The sequence below is a fragment of the Pinus tabuliformis genome, chromosome 8 (genome assembly GCF_031772625.1).
Source record: "Pinus tabuliformis cultivar Carrire ecotype Pingquan chromosome 8, CPIR1, whole genome shotgun sequence".
NCBI lineage: Eukaryota > Viridiplantae > Streptophyta > Pinopsida > Pinales > Pinaceae > Pinus > Pinus tabuliformis.
The window spans coordinates 376,615,766-376,637,135 of NC_142294.1; positions in this window are offsets into that span (position 1 = coordinate 376,615,766).

The following is a 21,370-nucleotide window of genomic DNA, read 5'->3' on the forward strand; positions in this document are numbered from 1 at the left end:
ATAGAACAATTTTTATGGTGTTTGTACAAACTTTTGTAGCAAACGACAATTATCTGTGACATGTTTTCCAACCACTTGACAAATTGTGCACCATAGTGCGTGCCCCATACTTGGTCTTACTAGAGCTTCCTGCCTCAGGGGCATTGGTCCCCCCCTTATGATATAATTCATGAAGGTAGGGCAATGATACTTATCATGCCCTTGGATATTACACTTGAGGCACCAGACTTCTTCGTGTACCTTTTTCCTAGCCTCCTTTTCTTTTTTCAAGCTCTGCAATTCCAAACAAAGGTTTTGCAACTACGAGTGAATTTGTTGGACTCCTAAAGAAGTGTCCTGAATAGGCATTTCATGTAATCTCATCACGATTTATAGAGCTTCTTCCTAAGCTCCTATCTTTTGTCGCGATAAAGAAATCTTTACATGGGGTAGGAGCGAGGCTATAAACTACTCATGGTGCTGACTATCTATGAGATGCATATTAGCTTCACGGATTACGCACTTCAACCTTTGATCTAATTCCTAGGGTGTTTCACTAGCCCTCATCATCGTTTGATTAAATCCAATTACTGATTGCGAGTCATACTTAGGCTTACTAAATTCTTTGTTCAAAGCAACCTGAGCATCTGCTAATGACACTAATGGATTATCGGTGCAGTACTTAATGTACCACGTTAGCGTGTGACCCTGTAGAGTGGTAACCAAATGCACCTTCTTTACATTATCATCAGTAATATGTTGTGTTTTCCACACATCCTTAGCAACAAACCAAAAATGATCTGGATCCTCACTTCCTAATTCCTTGAAAATTGACAACTTCATTGTATTCGACATGTTGAATGGTGGTGGAGGTGGTGGCGTTGTGGGTGAAGGTGTATGTTGAGGAGTTGAAGGTGTATGTTGACGAACTGAAGGTGGAGATGGCATGGATTGATTATGGGTTCGTGAAAAACCATGCCTTATCAACTGGAGAATGCTCTGTGGTGAGGCCTATACTTCTCCCTCATCATCACTTGAAGGAGGTCTAATCAACTTGCTATATTCAAGACCTTCTTTTTCTTGGTTTCTAAAGCTCTGTCCACTTCACATAGATCCAAACATCAAGGCAATGGAATAACCCAATTTTCACACAAGAGCATCTTAATCAAGGTATTCAAAGATCTCAAATACCTTCCTCATGGTCCTTTGAAGAAGCATCGCTCCGCTTCACTATAACTGACTGACGTGTCAACCACAAACTCTGTAACAAATCCTCATATAACCTGATTGCACCAATGGTCCATAGCGTGTGTGATCTTGTCTTCAGAGGCTTCCAATCTTCGCACTAGCTCTGAAGTCCACACTATTCAACTGTCAAGCCTCCACCTTCCTTGGCTGTCTGCCAATTTAGCTATCCACTCATATAGTTCAATTGGGAAGACGCAAAAGAAAATTTTGTGTATTTCTATGTACAAATATCTGTCCAGCCACTCCTATTTTCTCAGGCATGGATTTTTGTTCTCTTGCACTGTGAATTCATGGATCTTCGTATTCAACCACTTATCAATTTACTTTTTGGTTAGATTCCAGTGATGCGCCATCTATGCAGATCTCGGTCCCACAACGGAACCATTTTTTGACCCAAGTTTAGAGTTAGTTGAGACAAATAAATCGCTACACTATTGGCCCTTTCAGCATCAATCCATGTAGCGTGGACTGATGTCTCACCCGAAGAAGTATGGGGGGGTGTTTGAACTAAGTTTCCGCATCTAGAGATTAGTGTGATGTATTTTTTTATACCCTTGATCTACCTCCGTGCATATCTATAAGCCATAAGGGTTTGGTGTTCCAATTCCCTTCGAACAGCCTCTAGACCTCCGTGAAAGTCTATGACTCACTTTTGTGGACCCTGAATAGACAAATTAGGTACTTATGCGCACCATATATTATCCTTAGATCGGTATTTACTCAGATCTACCTAAGTGTTTGATAACTTTAATAGAAAGTGTTATGATTTTCATGTTATTACTTAACATTAATTGCATTCAGTTAATAAGGTGGACCAAGTAAATTTGTGCATCAATACATTATTATTTTATGAAGACATCATTTCATCACAACATTTGTCGCAATCACCACTAATACAAAATGACCAATTAGTTACTAAAAAACAACTAAATTTTGCATATAAATGACTATTTTTTAGTCGGTGACCAATAGTAGCTAATTTACAGTATCTTATAACGTGACCAACTTTTAGTCATTTTTAGCTTAGTCATTAATTGGTCTCCTCAATTTTACCATCTAGTAGTAAATTTAGTCATAAATTTGGTCATAAATTTTTTATTGGTTTAGTCATTAATTGACACAATTAATGACCAAATAAATATGACCAAAATGTTGGTCATGTTATAAGATACTGTAAATTAGCTACTAATAGTCATATATATATATATATATATATATGCAAATTTTAGTCATCATTTAAAACCAATTAATGACCAAAGAAATATGACTAAATTTTAGTCGTGTTATAAGATACTGTAAATTAGCTACTAATAGTTGTATATATGCAAAATTTAGTGATCATTTTAATAAAAAAATTATCATTTGTAGTAGTCATTTATCTTTTTTTGGTATTTTCATATTCATTATATAAACAACTGATTTAGTAGTTTCTATTCATTTCATTTAATTTCATTCATAATCATTATAAACGACTAATTCAATCATATATTCATTTTATTCGTGTTCATCATTAATTAATATAAACTACTAATTTAGTAGTTTTAGATTGATTTTATGTGTTTATTATTAATCAACATAAATTAATTAGTATGATTTTGTGACTAAATTTTAAAAGCATGTCATACAATGTGCATGTTTATCTAATATGATAATGCAAAGTTACATATGTTAATTATGACACTAAATAATATCAAGTGCAAATAAAAATAATTTGAACCATATAAATTTTATTATATAGAGTATCAAGTATTACAATATGAGTTTCCATCTTAATATCGGTTGGACTACAATTTACACATGAAATATTGTTTTATCATTTCAAAACATTATCACTTTGTTGCCAAAGAATTACAAGTGAATTCACCAACTCTGAAGGCTTGACCATCAGTCTCTATTAGTGTGTCTTATGCAAGATATTGGCTCTAAGGGTATCACTAGACAGATTATTTTCTCTCTCTGATTTTGCATTTGTCGCTTCAGTGTTATTATTCTCCTCTTTCATTAATTGTTGCATCTTACCATCAATATTGAGTGACTCATCTCCTGAAAATGAAAGACGATGCAATGCAGAGTATAAGACATGAAAGAAGATGAATACTTGAATATAAAATAAAGTAGAATATAAAAGATTTATACACAAGGATAATTTTAGGGGCGAATGTTCGCCCTTTGGCGAAATTAAGGGGTTTTAAATTTTTAGTGGACGAATATTTTGTATCATAGTACATTTTTACAAATCACCTCAAATAGCCCACCTTATTTTAAGGGAGAGGGTAGAAAAGGTAAATTTAGCCCTTGAAATTAGGACTTACAAACTTCCTTTCGCCCATTTTCAAGAATAGGTTTTATTTAAGTGAATCGATTCGCCCATTTTCAAGAATAGGTTTTATTTAAGTGAATCCTATGGGCCAAATACCATATTTATAAAAGAGGTATGGTAAATTAATAAAAATATAAATAAATGAGAGGTATGGTAAATAAATAAAACATTTTTTATATTTACTCCATAAGTCACTTTATATACATGTAAGGGTGTAAACAAATAAAAATATAAGTAAAGTGGAGGTATCGTAAATAAATAAAACGTCTTTTTATACTTACTCAAAAGGTATGGTAAATAAATAAAAATATAAATAAGCTAGACGTATCGTAAATAAATAAAACCTCTTTTTATATTTAGTCCATAACCCTCGTTCTATTTATGAAGGCTCAAGAAAGAGGTTTTATTTAAGTGAATCCTATGGGACAAATACCATATTTGTAAAAGAGGTATGGTAAATTAATAAAAATATAAATAAACGAGAGGTATGGTAAACAAATAAAACATTTTTTTATATTTACTCCATAAGTCACCTTATATTTACGAACACTCAAAAAATGGGTTATATTTAGGTGAAACCTATGGCCAAAATACTATGGGACAAATACCATGGACTAGATTGTTATTAATACCATGCAAAAAAACCATTATTAACCCTAATATTAGAATTAATAAAAATAAAAATGGCACATGGTATTGACCCATGGTATTCACCAAAATGGCACATGGTATTGACCCATGGTATTCACCTGGAATGTAGCCTATTTAAATGGGGAAATTAAACCAGCATGTAGCCTATGCTAAGATTCACTAGGACTTTACAAAGTTTTATTATTTAGTGAAAGACTCGCCAAGATCTTACAAGATTTTATAATTATAATTGAGTAAAATATTCGCCATGCCTGGTGAGAGATTCGCCAAAAAATTATATATACATATTATATTATTGATAAAATCACCTTCCATTTTTCCTATATACCATGGAGATTCGCCCATTTATTATATTTATAAATTTAGGGGGGTTTCTTAAAATTTTCCCTGTTTATACAGCATATACCTCAACATTCGATCGTGGCCACTACGCGACTAGATGACCTATATAAAAAAACAAATAAAACGTCACCATAGAAAATAACACCTTAGGAACTTAGTATTCGAGCTTCAACAAAACCTTAGGCACAATCATACCAACTAAGTTACATGTTAAAAATATCACGCAATAGATAACTTGTGAAAGCAAATGGAAAAAAAAAAAGATTAGTGTAAAAAATATCCTTATTGCTTGTTCTAAAAGAGTCATGTTCCTTAAATTTGGATATTATTTTTCTGAATGTTTCATTAATCGTTATCGGGATAATATTGGCGTGAGGAAAAAATCAGAAAAATCAGAATTATCGGGAAATAATCGGGAAATAATCGTTTGGTAAAAAAATATTCATTTTTTTTCATTTTTTTTTCAATTTTTTTAATATCTAAACCATCTACAACATTAAATAAATACATTGACACATAAATATCATAAAAGAACTAATATATAAGATGTTTAATATCATTTATAGTGCTAAAATCACACATAACATTGAATCATGTCCTGAATAGTAAGTCCTGACTCGTGAGTTCCAACTCAGCCTGAAAATATCAACAAAAAATATAATAATGTATCTCATCATGTCATAATGTCATAAACAATAAAATGAAGAAAATAACTAAAGTCTAATCCTATTGATTTCCTCTGTCCCTCTTGCGAGAAAATGCCACAGCTTTCCCTTTCCCTCTAGATGTAGATGATGGTGCTGGTGGAGTTGGCAGTGGAGTCTGCTATGCTCTAGAAGCTAAAGAACTAGAATTAGGAGCTATAGGAGGTAGACCATGTCCTCTACTGGTGGCAGGGGTAGCCTGGGTACGTGGTGTCACCTGGAAACATTACAATCTCCCAATCCTGAAATTCTGAAAAACTGATAAGTCTGTTGGATTTTGAATGAAATCTAAAATTCTACATTCTCCATATGAAATCCAATGAGGCCGAAACCACTCTCAAACATCATGAGTCATTTCATGGTAATGTTAAAAATTTAAGTAAAATGATGAAAATGAAGATTAAGGAGAATGCCACATTCTCCTTAATCTTCATTTTCATCCTTTTACTTTAAGAATTTAACATTACCATGAATAGCATATCAATACTAGGGCCTAGACTTGATCATTAAGCTACCCCACTCAAAAATTATTTGTTTCTTTCAAAAAAATTGCATTTCAAACATTTAGCATCCCTTAAAAAACAAAAAAAAACATTATAAAACCTCGCTGCTGGAGACCCCCACGATAATTTCGATTGTTGTTGCGATAAATTCGAATTTATCGCGATTATTTCAATTTATTGCGATAAATTCAATAAAAATCGGCAAAAAAAAATTCCGGCGATTATTTCATATAGTTATCGTGATTTTATCGGGACATAAAAAAATCGCTATTATTTCATATAGTTATCGCGGTTTTATTGGGACAGCGAAAAAGTCGCGATTATTTCAATTTGTCTTGAATAGTAAGTCCTGACTCATATTAGCAAGGCATTCTTAGGCACTAAAATATAAAATCCTTCCATTGCATCATTTTCACCTTTTCTTTAATTTCTTTAACTGATAACATGACTTAAAAAAAAAAAATCATTGAAAAAAGTCTCAAAATCCTAACAAATTGTCGAGTGATTATCGTAAAAATTAAATAGAAAGGCAATTGTTCGATATGATTTTAACTTGCTGAATATATTTAAGAATATGAAGCTTTCTCATCCCTTACTCCTAATCAAATTGTAATCCGTGGGTTCCAATCAAGTAATCAATTTCCCTCCAAGATAGCTAAGAGATCACTTTGGAGCAGGACTTCTAGAAGCATTGGGATAGTATAAATGGAATTAACTAGGAGGAAATTGAGGCACTTTAATGGGTTCTCCAAAATATTTGAATGCAACTGAAAATGATTTTATACTCTCTCCACACATTTTAAAACATAATCCATTCAGTTGCATCTCATTTATTTTCCACCATTCTGTAATATGTAATTCTTTGAGAAAGAATAGAGCACTCATAAATATTGTCATGAAAGCAGACTCTTCATAATCTTAATAAGATGGATTCTAACAAATAAACAATTTCATGTAGTAATTAAATTTTACATGGTATATTTTAGTGATTAAAATGACAACTTTTTTTTTGTTGACTAGCGGAATCAGCAATGGCGGTGATATCGTACGCACGTTACACGAGGTTGAATCCCACAAGTTACCACTATAACCTCTAGGAGGAACTGCCCAGCCTGCAAGAACAACCCTTGGGTAAGACGAGACACAAACTCATGGATTAAAATGACAACTTTATTCTTAATCTAATTACAACAAAAATAAATTCAACCCTAACTAGTTGGGATCTAACAAATCAAGAATTCAGTGTAGTAAAGTAAACTTACATTGTAAATCCCAATTATTTGCAATGACAACTTTATTTTTGATCTTATTACAACATAGATAAATTCAAGAGTACACACATATTTCTATATTGAACACATTCCAAGATTTCATAGAAATATAATGATATGATTTACCTGTAGGATTTGTCTCCATCATAAAAACATCTTTTCGTAATAAAATTATAAATCCCATGTCCGCATTCCTTATCTCCAACATACCAATTATTTACAGTGGAATACTTTATCATTTCTCCCTCGATGCAATAGAGATCCACTACTGTGGCATGGAGATGATTGGTGTCATAAAATGGTGCAGTGCATCCTTCAATATATGTCACATCCTCTCACCTCATAGAACTCCTCTCATCTACAACAATAAGACTCCTCTTAAACTGCTTGGTCTCCATCTCATTCATCCTGAAATAAGTGGGTATTTCCATAGGTGACAAAGTGTGCTTGGAGATTTAATAGAAGGAACTATCACTAAAACAAAAAAATACAATGCAGCGTAATAGTTATCAGGAGGAGGAACAACCCTACCAAGATACTTCCTAACTACATAAAAGTACTCTCAAATTACCTCTTATAACGAAAAAAAGATAACATCAATTGCCTATAGAGTCTACCTATGCATGGTAGCAATGAAAACACTGTCAAAAAGAACATCTACCACAACGTTGGTCAATCTCTTCTTCTAGTCAAGGGCATGCCCAACTTTTGAAAAGTATCAGGCAGGTCAGGGTCCACCTCATTCAGGCTCCTCTTCTTCTTCTACTCACTCTATTTAGGTTCATAATAATAGGGAAGGTTTTGGAAATTGATGGGTGGGTAAAATTTATCATACCATTTGGATTCTTCAATTTTTAATCATTGTCTGTAAGCTTTGAATCTAAATTACAAAAGCCATTCAGGTTCATTCTTTTTAGCTGAAATTAACCTAAGCTTTGGAGAGTTGTAAGGTTCAGTGGATCTAAGTATATTCTACTTAAAATATAGTAACATGGTTTAAAACTGTAGGCATTGAGATCCGAATCTAAGGATGAAACATAAAATATTTTATGTTCATGATTACAAGAAATTTTAATTTCATGTAACAAAGTTTGAGGAAGGTCTAACGTTTGCATCCTAAAAGAATTTTTTCTTGCATCACTTGAGCCCTTTGAAATTGGGCATGGTAGAGTTCATTACACAAACAATCAAACACTAAAAAAAGGTGAAAAGAAAAAATAAAATTTCATGCATTCTGATCCTACAAAAGTTAGGGAGGAGGAAACTGATTTGTACAATAAGGAGATGCGAAATGCTTACTTGTCCATTGTACTAATATGTACAATAAGGAGATGAAAAATTCTTACTTGTCCATCGTCCTTTGATGAATTGTCGGCCACAATCAAGATCTGCATTATCATAATCATTAAACCCTTTGTACAATAAGGACATGCAAAATGCTTACTTGTGCATTGTCTTCTGATGAATTGTTGGCTGCAATCAAGATTTGCATTATCATAATCATTAAACCTTCAACTCTAGATAAAATTTATGCTTTGATCATATAAACCCTCGAAATCGTTTACCCATAAGAACAAAAATCATCTTTAGTAAAAAGGAAGAACTCTCAATAGTCCAAATTCATACCCATGTAAAAATTACCAAAATCTCAATAAGGACATGAAAATGCTTACTTGTGCATTTTCTTCTCATGAATTGTTCACCACAATCAAGATCTACATTATCATAATCCTTAAACCCTCAACTCTAGATAAAATTTATGCTTTGATCGTATAAACCCTCGAAATCGTTTAATCATAAGAACAAAAATCATCTTTAGTAAAAAGGAAGAACTCTCCAGAGTCCAAATTCATACCCATGTAAAAATTACCAAAATCTTCAAGATCTAGTTTATCATAATCATTAAACCCTCAACTCTAGATAAAATTTATGCTTTGGTCATATAAACCCTCGAAAGATTTTACCCATAAGAATAAAAATCATCTTTAGCAAAAAGGAAGAACTCTCCATAGTCCAAATTCATACCCATGTAGAAATTACCAAAATCTCAATAAGGGCATGAAAATGCTTACTTGTGCATTGTCTTTTCATAAATTGTTTGCAGCAATCAAGATCTACATTATCATAATGATTGAACCCTCAACTCTAGATAAAATTTATGCTTTGATCATATAAACCCTCGAAATTGTTTACTCATAAGAACAAAAATCATCTTTAGTAAAGAGGAAGAACTTTCCAGAGTCCAAATTCATATCCATGTAAAAGTTACCAAAATCTCCATGCCGAATGACCTTTCCCTTCCTCCATCTAATCATTGATGCTCTCCTCAAGTGTTTCTCGGAGTTCAAATCCCATGAAATCCATAGATCACGTGCTACAATGTGATGTTGTAATTTGAACCCAAAGCTAAACTGGAAAAGAAAAAGAAAATAAATATTTATAATGGAAAAAATAAAATATATAAATTGAAATTGGGTTAAATGATTTATTTTTAATAAGAATTTGTTATTTTTACGTAAGATGCTAAGTTAAAAAGAAGAAGAAGAAGTTAAAAATGATATTGGGATGAGTGTAAACATTTAAATATGACCTCAATTAATAATAAAAAGTTAAATTAATAAAAATAACAAAATTCAATTTGTTATATTTTTATTTTGTTATTAACTATAACGTATTTCATAACTAAAATATTTTATAACAATATGACAAGATTCTTAACCGTGGATATTCACCCCCGCATATTCATCCCTATTCACCCCCACATATTCATCCCTATTCACCCCCACATATTCATCCTTATTCACCCCCACATTACGGTATATATTATTAACTTGTAAAAAATAGCATTTGTTACAATACCATGGGTCAATACCATGGATTATCAATACCAGATGACAAAAAGCATAAATTATTTCACAATCAAAATATTTTATAACAATATGACAAAATTGTTAACCATGGATATTCACCCTCACTTTACCATGGATATTAATTTGTAAATAGGCTTTGTTACAATACCATGGGCCAATACCATGGCTTATCAATACCACATGCCAAAAAACCATAACTTATTTCATAGTAAAAATATTTTATTTTAATTTAATTTTACAACATTTTTTTAATTGAATCTAAAAGGGAAAATGTTACAATTTGAGATATATCTAAACACTCTATTCTCACCACTACTAAAAATATTCCCATAGAAATTAAATTAAGGTTTTAATAAAATTAAGCTAAGATGGATCTATGTTGGTTCTTTATATATATATATATATATATATATATATATATATATAGATAAAGAACCAACATAGATCCATCTTAGCTAAGGATCCAAGGGATGAGAGCAAGCAAATTGACTAATTATAATAGATTAAATATGGTGCATGACTTTTTAAAGTTTTTCATTATTTTATTTTCTTTGACATGATTGATCCAAAATATAGGTTTAATATTTTACAACCAATTAAGTTTTTTTAATTTAGATAATTTCTTAAACATAATACAATGTGATCAAATTTAAGAGAGAGTTGGGGAGGGGGCGGAGAGAGGGAGGGAGATAGTGAAAAAGTTGGAGGACAAAGAGAGAGAGAAAGAGAGAGTGATGGGGGGGAGAGAGAGGGAGTGAGAGGAAAGAAGAGAGAGGAGAGAGAGAGAGAGAAATGGAGTTGGAGTGGGGGAGAGAGGGAGGAAAGAAAAAATACATAGAGAGATAGATGTGGAGAGAGAGGGAAATGAGAAGGGAGAGATGGAGAGAGAGTGAGGAAGAGAGGAGAGGAGGGAAGAGAACGAAGAGTAGAGGATATAGATAGGGAGAGAATGGGAAGGGAGAGAGACAAATACATAGAGATGGAGAAGGATAGGGATGGGGGAGATAGTGATAGAGTTTGAAGGAAGAGAGAGAGAGAGAGGTAGAGTGATTTGGGGGGAGAGATGGAGGGAGGTGGGAGATAAGGGATAGAGAGGAAGGAAGATAGGGATGAGGAGAGAGAGATGGAATTGGCGGGGGTAGGAGAGGGAGGGAACAAGAAAAACATAGAGGGAGAAAGGTGGAGAGAGAGGGGGGGTGAAAAGGGAGTCATGGAGAGAGAGGTGGGGGAAAGGAGAGCATGAGGGAGTAGAGATAAGGATATAGATATAGAGGGAGAGAAGGGGAAAGAGGGAGAGAGAGCGTGTGTATGTTTGGGGGGTGAGATAGAAAGAGGGAATAAGAAAGAGACACAAATACAAATACAAATATAGATATTATATAGTAGTATATAACCAACCTAGATCCATATTATCCCTATAACTATCAAGTGTCGAGAGAGATCCAATCCCTCGAGGTGCAAACATTTCCTCTAGTTTTGCACTAGAAAAAAAAGTTTTCACCTCATGAGATTGGACCCCTCTCGGCACTTGATAGATCCGGGGTTAAGATGGATATAGGTTGGTTCATATGAAATTAAGGTAGTTTTTATTTCATTTTATAGTCCAAAAAATTAAAATTGCCCTTCAAATTAATTTGAAATTAGAACTAGATCCAATTAGATACGATGAATATATTTTTAAAAAATACATAAAATAATTTTTTTATTAAAAGATATATTTTTAAAATTACAAATTATTAGAGATAAATAATGCAAAGTTGGCTCACCTATACACCACATGAGGATGAAGAAGTGTTTAAGGAAGGATAACCTTTCAACCAATCTTTAACAACCTTTCAATCCCTTATCACTTGTAAGTTTAGATTGCTTGACACAATTAAGATGACTAACATAAATAACTGATTCATATTATTGTAGTAATTGTTACGTAGCTTTATTTTTGTTCTTAGACTAAATTAGTCATTCATGTTAGTCATTTTTAGTTGTATTACTTATTAGCTAGTCACATATTTTAACCCGCGACTAAATTAGTGATTTATGTTAGTCGTTTTTAGTTTGGTCACTTAAGATTTCTCATTTTTGGTAGTATTTCACTTGGAAAAGTTATGGTGACTAACTTTCTCAGTCACCTAGTCGCTAATTGCTCATTTTTTACTAGTGTACATAACAGAATTAAAGAGATAAAACAAAGGAATTTCTGCAACAATCTTCTTTATTAATCTTCAGTATAGGTTTACAGAGTCAAGACTTCCATACATACTCAGCTGCAGGGGTCTGCGCACTCAGTTGCATACTTTACTCTAGGCCTCTGCGCACTCAGCTGCAAAGCCTTTTCCCCCTTTTTAAGACATACTTCTTTGCACTAACTCTCTAGACTCCTTCCATCATACCCATATAAAAAAACATATATATGCCTTAGACTCTCTAAGAAACACCTATTTATACCATCGCATGGTCCACAGACCATGGGTAGATCTTCCAAAACCGACTCAAATTTACATAAATGAGGGTAAAAACCCTTTTTGATTCTTACCTAACTATGTACTCCGCTTCCACAATTTGCAGAGACTTTACATATTTTTACAAACTTTACATCACAATTTGGGCTTTTACCCCAAAACTGACCTAGGGGACCTTATCCCAACAATCATCATTGTCATTATCATCATAATCACAATTCATGAAATCATCATCATCTTTATTATCATCATCATCATGATTATTGACACTGTCATTAGTCGTTCATAATTGTAAATGTCATAATATATCATCAATGTAGAAAATATGATGAGTGTTGGAAAAGGGATGTAAAAGTGAACACTAAAGTGGAGGAAAAAATAGATGTGAAATTGCATGAAAAGTGGATGCAACATAAGTAGATGTAAAACAAGACACAAAACCTAACACGAAAGTGGTTTCAAAATCATATGAAGCAATCAATGCAAAGTTTGATGCAAAATAGGATGCTAACTCGAATACAAAAGTGGAAGCAAACATGGGTGCAATAGTATGCGTAAAACTTGGCACGAATTGTGGTGAAACGAATGTTGATGAAACATCGAACGTAGAAATGGGCTCAGACTTGGATGCAACAAAGAGAAAAACTTGGATGCAAAATAAGATGCAAAAATGGATGTACAAATGGACGCAAACATGGGTGCAATATTGGACACAAAATTAGATGCAAAAGTCAATGAAAAATGAGATGCAAAACTTGATGTCAAATTGGATGCAATAGGGGACGTAAAGAAATACACAAGTGGATGAAAAAGTGGAAGAAAATATGGGTTGCAACAATAGGCACAAGATATGGCACAAATTATGGCACAACAAAAGTGGATGTAACAATGGACACAAAAAAATATGCAAACTTAGATGTAAAAAGTGATGTAAAAGTGGATGCAAACATGACTGCATTATGCAAAACAAAATTGGATGCAATGGAACTACATGCAAAAGTAGATACAAAATTAGACGCAAAACCTAATGCATAAAACTAATACAAAAGTGGATCCAAAAAGAGATGCAATATTTGATGCAAATATTGGATGCAAAAGAGGGTGTGAACATGGATGCAACATTGGAAGCAAACGTGGGTACAACTATAATTGAAAAAAATGGCACAAATTATGGTACAACAAAAGTGGATGTAATGATATATGAAAAAAATAAAGCAAGCTTTGATGTAAACAAAGATGCAACAGTGGACGTAAACATGGGTGCAAAAGTGAATGAAAAATTGGATGTAGAAGAAGGTGCAACAAAAGTTTATGCAAAAGTAGATGAAAAATGAGACACAAAACCTGATGCAAATATTGATGCGAAAATGGATATGAAAAGGGATGCAAAAATAAATGTAAAATTCCATGAAAACCTATATGCAAATGAAGATGAAAATGTGGATGAAACATTAGAAGAAAAAGTGGGTACAAAGAGAGGTGTCGAACTAGGCACAAATTGTGGCACAACAAAATTGGATGAAATAGTGGACACAATAATAGATGTGAAAGAGGATGTCAATATGGAAGAAAAAAAATATGCAAAAGTGGATGCAACAAAAGTAGATTCAAAAATAGATGTGATGTTAGAAACAAACCTCGACGCAAAACTTGGCACAAAGGGAATGCAAATAAGGATGCAAAAATGGATGCAAAAATTTATTTAAAAAAGGAGACAAAAGTTGATGCAAACACTGAAGCAAGTGTAGGCACAAAATTTGGATGCAGTAGAGGAGACAAAAATTGGTGAAACTCAATAAGGTGCCAAACTTGATGCTAAAATTGGAATGAAACCTTGTGCACAGGATGGCACATAACTTGGCATAAAACCCAGTGAAAAACTTGGTACAAAACCTATTGCAATATCGGGTGCTAAACCTGTTGTAATACTTGGTGCAAAACATGGTGCAAATTTTTCATCAACTTTTGCACCATATTTGATAAATGGACGTAAATAGCACCAAAAATGGGCTCTAGACATGAAAAAGGAAGCAAAAATGGATGCGAATCATAGGGTTTTGTTGTAGTGTATCTTCCATGTCAAAATGTTGAGAAGGGCCATTAGGAATGGTTTCATAGGGTGTGGTAATATGAGGTGGCGATGCATTACTATGTTGTAGAGATGTAGTGGGTGAGGGGATAGTGCATTCCTCAACAATGGTTGTAGGTCAAATGGGATATTTAAGCTCATGATCAAGGATATTAATAGTGGTGGAAGAACTATCAAAAGGAGGGGGCTTGGATTCAAACTTTGCCAATTTTTCTTGTGAAAAAGAAAAAGCATCAATAGATAAGGAAATATTAGGATCAATGTCAGCACTGGTACTAGGCGTTGAAGATATAGGGCTCATCGAACTAAATGGAATGTTGGAGGTTTAGAACTTAGACATTGGAATGGAATTGTGTTAGGCATAGAAAAGGTTGTAGCATGTGAACTTACTAGGGAATCACTTGATCAGAGGCTGAAAATCAGATTTTGGTGCAAATTATTTCTTCATGTAAGATGAGGGAGCATGACAAGATATACTGACGGGTTTCAGAGCATTGGGAGAGTACGAAATCCACTTATATTTCTTCATACACTAAACTCCTAGCCAGGACATAACTTCATGGTGGAATGCCTCTTCATACATGTAATATGGTAGAGCTCACATCTTGGTGTCTTTATTAACAATTTTTAGCTGAAGATATGAACTTTTGTGGCTAATTCCAAATGACATTTGTTAGGCATAATTTTTTGAAATGGACATAGGTTAGTGCCCTCGACAATCTTGATCTACCAATATTCAAAGGAATTTTCATTATGATCTCAATTTACCGAATCAACATGAATGTGCCATGGAGCATAGGCAAGAGTGAGAGGTTTTTCATCTGGTACTTTAGCAAAATATTCACCCCCAAGAGCACAATACTTCATCATCTCAATGGCCACTACTAGATATTCGTAAATAAATCATGTGTCCCTCTTGCACACATCCTCGCATGTAGCATAAATTTCATCTAGTAAAGACTCACAAAAATTTAGTGTTTCCCGTTAGAAACAAAATTCTGCTACAAAAATGGTGTCTAATGTGCATTCTCCTTTAGTATAGTGCCTTGTAACTTTTCTAGCGATGATGGAGTGTGAAACTTTTCCCTATCATTGTTGATTATGTGAATAACAACTCCATGACCCTTGTGTCTAGTGCCACATTACTGATATAGAATGACATTTCTTATTTTCTTGCCTCACTTTGAAGTGCTCTAAAATGTTGTGGAGACATATTGGTCATGCATGGACAACACATTAAGTTTTTGAATATCTTCAACATGCATTGGATACTCTTTATCAAGACATAGTGATCTATTGTAATAAGGAACTTTGTGCATTTCATAACTTCACATGTAGTCCCAAATACGAGAAAATATCACAATTTCATAATGGTAGACCTGTGGAGGGGTTGAAACAATTTCTACAAAAGGAGTGGGAGTTGAATACATGTACACCTCTAGAAAAAGGGATATAAACAAATATGGGTATGATAGGTTATTATAAACCAAGGCTTCCTTGACGTACTTAACTAATATCCCTTTCATCACCTCAATGCAATCATCCAAGAAGTTGGAAGGAATATATGTATTAGCAGGGTGAACCATGATGGGAGGTTGATGACAAAAGGAAAAATAAATAAGGGGATGGTGATATAATTAGGATACAAAGGGGTTAAACATGGAATCGAATGTAGAAGTCTTAAAAATATTATGAAATTGCAAATGAATAATGATACTTTGATACTCAGTGCGTATAAGTTAAAGGTAACACTTGCAATGGTGGACTCGACCATTGGGAATTCAATAAGATAACATAACAAAATCAGGATGATTTAAATAATAATGACATATAGGAAAAAAATCCTCAATACATGATGCAGATGACCAAAAACAGCAAGCCATGATGATAAATATAACTTAAAGTGCTTTGATGCTTTAAACCAGATAAAAAATCATAACAAATGGATTGTAACAAGGAAAAAACTTGATATTAGAAAAGAAGCACATTAAGTGACTCAATAATTGACAAGAATAATAATATGCACCTCCTTGGCAAGAATGGATTGTGGTGGGATGAAACAAAGAAAGAAAAAATATGATTGATAAATAGACTATCTAATTAAATGATGCAACTGACTCAATCATAAACCTAACTTGCGCTCTTTGACATAGATTAGAGAAACCAGAATGATTTTAGTGACCATAGTAGGGATGTAGGCATATGTCATTCACCCAACGAGGTTTTTTAAAAATAATTCCATCAAGTTGTGTCAGCCTTACCACTCCATATTCTCTTATTTCTACAACAATGGAGGTACCCAACCAATACATCTATAACTTTCTTGGATACTTAAGATACTTACTATAATATAGCAGTAATTGATTTGTCACACATAAAGACTTTTATTTAATATGTAGATTGTGTCAAGCATTTTTTCTTTCATTCTCAATTATCTGGAGAAAATTTGTGAGAAATTTTTTCTTGTCCAACTCCCATAATTCCTGTAAACACTTGACAATAGATTCATCATCAGATGTTTTGGTGGCTTACACAATGAATAATTTTGGAACAAAAAAATTCAGCAGGTATGATAGCTCCTCTGCCATATACAACCTGAAAAGGAGTATATTTGTGTAGTTTCTTATGGTAGTGTGATAAGAACATAATGTAGCAAGAACCCATTAATCCCAATCATCTCAACCTTAGTAAGTCCCTTCCCCAATATCTTATTAAAAGTTTCAACTATCCCATTTTCTTGTAAATGATATTGGCTACTTTTGTGGTGCTCAATCATGAACTGCCGCATTAAAGTGGAAATAGTTCCATTGAACAAGTATGACCCATGATCACTTATGAGGCTTCTTGGACAAGAAAATCTTATAAGAATTTTCTCAAATATGAATCTGGTTGCATTACTAGTAATATAATCTTTGACAATGCTTGCTTCAACCTATTGCATCAAGTAATTAGTTGTGGTAATAATATAACAAGCATGTGAATGTCACATATGAGGGTTTATAGGGAAAAAAAAAATTCAACAACCCCTTTTTCAAAAGCTTTAATAGTTCTCATAGGATGTAGTGGAAGCTCATCATGTTGCAAAGGCATCCTGACTCTCTTGAACACATCACACTTCCAAGCATACTCCTTTGTATATTTGAAGAGATTTTGCCACCGTAGTCTATCTTGCAACACATTCCTTGTGATTTCTTTAACCTCGATATGGTTTCCCACAATACCACAATGACATTCCCATAAAAAATCATTCCTCTCATGGTATAAGGTACATTTTCAATCCCGTATAAGGCCCCGTCTTGTATAACTCACCTACAATCAGCTAATAATCTACTTCTCGAACCACTAAATGTTTCTTTTGGGTAGTAGAATAGTCATATAGACACTAACTAGTTGTTAAGAATAATATAATGTCTTAAAGATAATATGGAACAACTTCAAACAAGTTAGCATCGAGTTGCCAATCATCAATCAACCCTCTTGCTTCCCCAGACTCCAAGCAAGAAAGGTGATTCGGGCCTACTTTAGAGTCTCCTTGCTTGACAACAACTTCAAACAAAAATTATTGAATCAATAGAGGCCATCTAAAAATTATTCCTTCTAGAACAAGTTTGTTAACAAAATACTTCAATGAAAAATAATCGATGAAGAACTTGAAAGGACCTTCAAGTAAATAATGCCTGAACTTCTAAAGTGAATATACCATAGTGAGAGCCTATGTCTTAGTTGTTGTATAATTTATTTCACCATTAGAAAACTCTCTGCTAGAAAATTAATTAGGATGATCAAGATTACCTTCACCATTTTGTGTCATAATAACACCTAAATCAATTCTAGATGCATCAATATACACATGGAATCGTCGATTCCAATCTAGATAGACTAGTATTGGGAACTTGCATGCTTCTCTTTTAGAGTGTCAAAAGAAACATATAACTAAACAATCCATATAAATCATTTAGCCTTATTTAGGAGATTCTCCAATGGAGTAGTGATGAGAGCATAGATGCAGATAAATATTCAATAATAAACCATATTCCACAATGTGGAAAACAATTATTTAACACTTGTAGGAGGCCGCATATTCAAAATCACCATAAATTTAGCAAGATCTACATATACACCATCTTTGCATACAATATGTCCCAACAATATACCAAATGGAAAAACAAAAATACACTTCCTCAAATTCAATGAGATCAACAATTCTCTACATCTATCAAACATAAACCAAAAAAAACTAGAATGTTTTTTCAATAGGCTATTAACTATCCAATCATCGATATAAACTTCAATAAGTTTATACTCCTTGACTGAAACAATAACTATTATGGGAAAAATAGGTGGAGCATTCTTAGGATCGAATGGCATAACATGCTAAGCATATGAAACCCATTCAATGATAAGATTGGTGTTAGAATTTATCCTCCTTAACAATGCAGACCCCTTAACATTGGTTTTCTTTTTATCCTCCTTAACAATGCAAACTTGATGATATCCAGAAAAACCATCTATAAAAGAATACAATTCTTGACCCACAACATTGTCTAACACTTCATCACTGGAAGGAGTGGGCATGGAGACATTAATTAATAAGACTTCAATAATCTACACAAAGTTTGACATCATATAAATCCTTCTTGTCTTAGAGAATAATATGTCTAATCCATTCATCTTCATCAACTGGAAATATGAGACCCACAAGCAATATTTTATCTATTTCCTTCTTAACCTTCTCTTTGTCTCATCGATTCAAGTGGTATAGTAAATGTTTGATTCATCTCCCATGAGGTTTTAAAAAAATCTTCATTTCTCACAAACATCATTTATACCTTAGAGTTTTAAATTGACACAGGACAAAGATTTTCATATTATTTCAACAAATCAAGGATTTCCTTAGTCATTTTTCATCCCAGTATTCACCAATAGAAGCTAGCTTGGGATTTTCTTTAGTTCCAGTATTATGCTTACGTAACTTCAAAGGTTTCAGATGTGGTGCGTCTCTTCCAAGATCATCTTTAATATTCTTTTTTTATTTGGAATTATTGAAGGCTAAATTCCTCAATTCCTCTAAATCACCCTGTTAAGGTTTTTTATTAATTTTACCACAAGAAATTACTTGTTGGAACCATTATTCATATAGATTTCCGCAATTTCAGTGCTGATAAACTTGGAAATAGGATTTCTAGTGGGGAATACTACCCTCTTAATTTATTTCAAAGCTTCATCTATGTTCACATCCTCATTTGAGAAAGAAAAGTCACTACATCGTTGAAGTATCAATGCATCCCAACTAGTTTTTTGTCTCTTCATTTTTTTTAAGTACCATGCTTGGGGAAATGTGCCCAGCATATGTATAAATTAATGGTCCAATAACTCAACATGAAACCCAACCTTCGTCCAAACAACACTGCAAATATGAATATGCTTCCAGGGGCTAGTATAGTCTCCATGTATAGGAATAACATATGATCTCTTTTCAGGAACTCTGAATTTGCATAGAATAAGAGACTTAACAGAGTTCCAATTCTAAAGTTGGTTGTGGTGAGCTCCCCACCATCATGTAGGGGTTTCTTGTACAACAATATCTAGTAAATAATTTCCTTGCATTTCCTAAATATGTAATTCAACTTATTTAATAAAATTAGCAACAAATCCAATACCATGAAAACTCTGATAATCCCTTATGTCTGTGTCGATCCATCGAGCACAACGAATAGTTGCACAATGTCTGGAGTGTAGCTCATGATTTCCTTGTTTCTTGCCATCCATCCCAACATTTGACCTAGCTTCAGTATGTTGGACACTCGTCTAGTTTAGACAACCATCTGCTATAGGGTTAATGTAATCCTCCCTCTTCCCTGTAGTTAGCTAATATAACTAACATAGAATATTAGGTTCTTCTACAACATGAATGGGCTCTGTAATATTTGGAACTTCATTGATCTAGGTGGATATTGGTGGCCACGCACCTATTGCAATTGGACCCCCACCATTGTTTCTTTCAATTTTTCAGTTTCCTTAATTGTAGCATTGTTTACTATTTTTGGTAGTTTTTTGGGTGCTAAACATCCAAAGGTATTTTGAGGCCCTAAACAACATTTCTTCAAAACACCAAGGACAACATGGGTTACTGATCAATGTAGGCCACTCAAAAGTTATAATCGTTGGATATATATTTCTAACAAGGTATTGTGCACATCAAACGAAGATTGTATGCTAGAGTTACGACCCCAAGAAGTTGATGTACCAATTTACCCAAACAGGGCACATAGTTTTGGTGCTTCATCTCCTAGGGTTAGGTTTTTAGACGTTCAGGATTTTCAATTGTTTCTCAATAATAAATAGTTCTTCGAGCCTCATTGTAACAAAGTTTAGAGGAATGTAGCCAACACATCTCTTCTCAGGGATAAGTTACCATTGCCTAAGCTAGTTTATTTCCATTATGTATGTAAGCATATTTCAGTTCTTTGATTTTAATGAAATTAAGTTTTATTTATGTTGCATCTCTATGTTTATGGTTATATCTATAACTTTCTGTATTATTGTTTAAATTTGGATCAGTGGTATCAGAACAGACTGCTCTTTCTCTATTTTTCATTGCATGTCCCTAATGAGGTCGGGGTATAAGGAGTTAGGGCTCGATCAGGTTGAACCTTTGTAAGATTAGCAATGAAAAACCTAACAACTGCCCATAAGAAAAGAAAGACCAGGGAGGAGGAGGTCCTATCAAAATATTGCTTGAGGAGGCCCTCGAGAAACAAAGGAACATGATGTTGGTTAAATTTTCCCAGATCCTTCAACAATTTCCCATCGGCAGTGCATCCACATCCAGTAGCCACTTTGGAGGCGCTAAATTTTCCCAGACCCTTTGAGTAACATTTGACATTCCCATATTTGAGGGCCAAATAGATGCAGATTGCATAGATAAATGGTT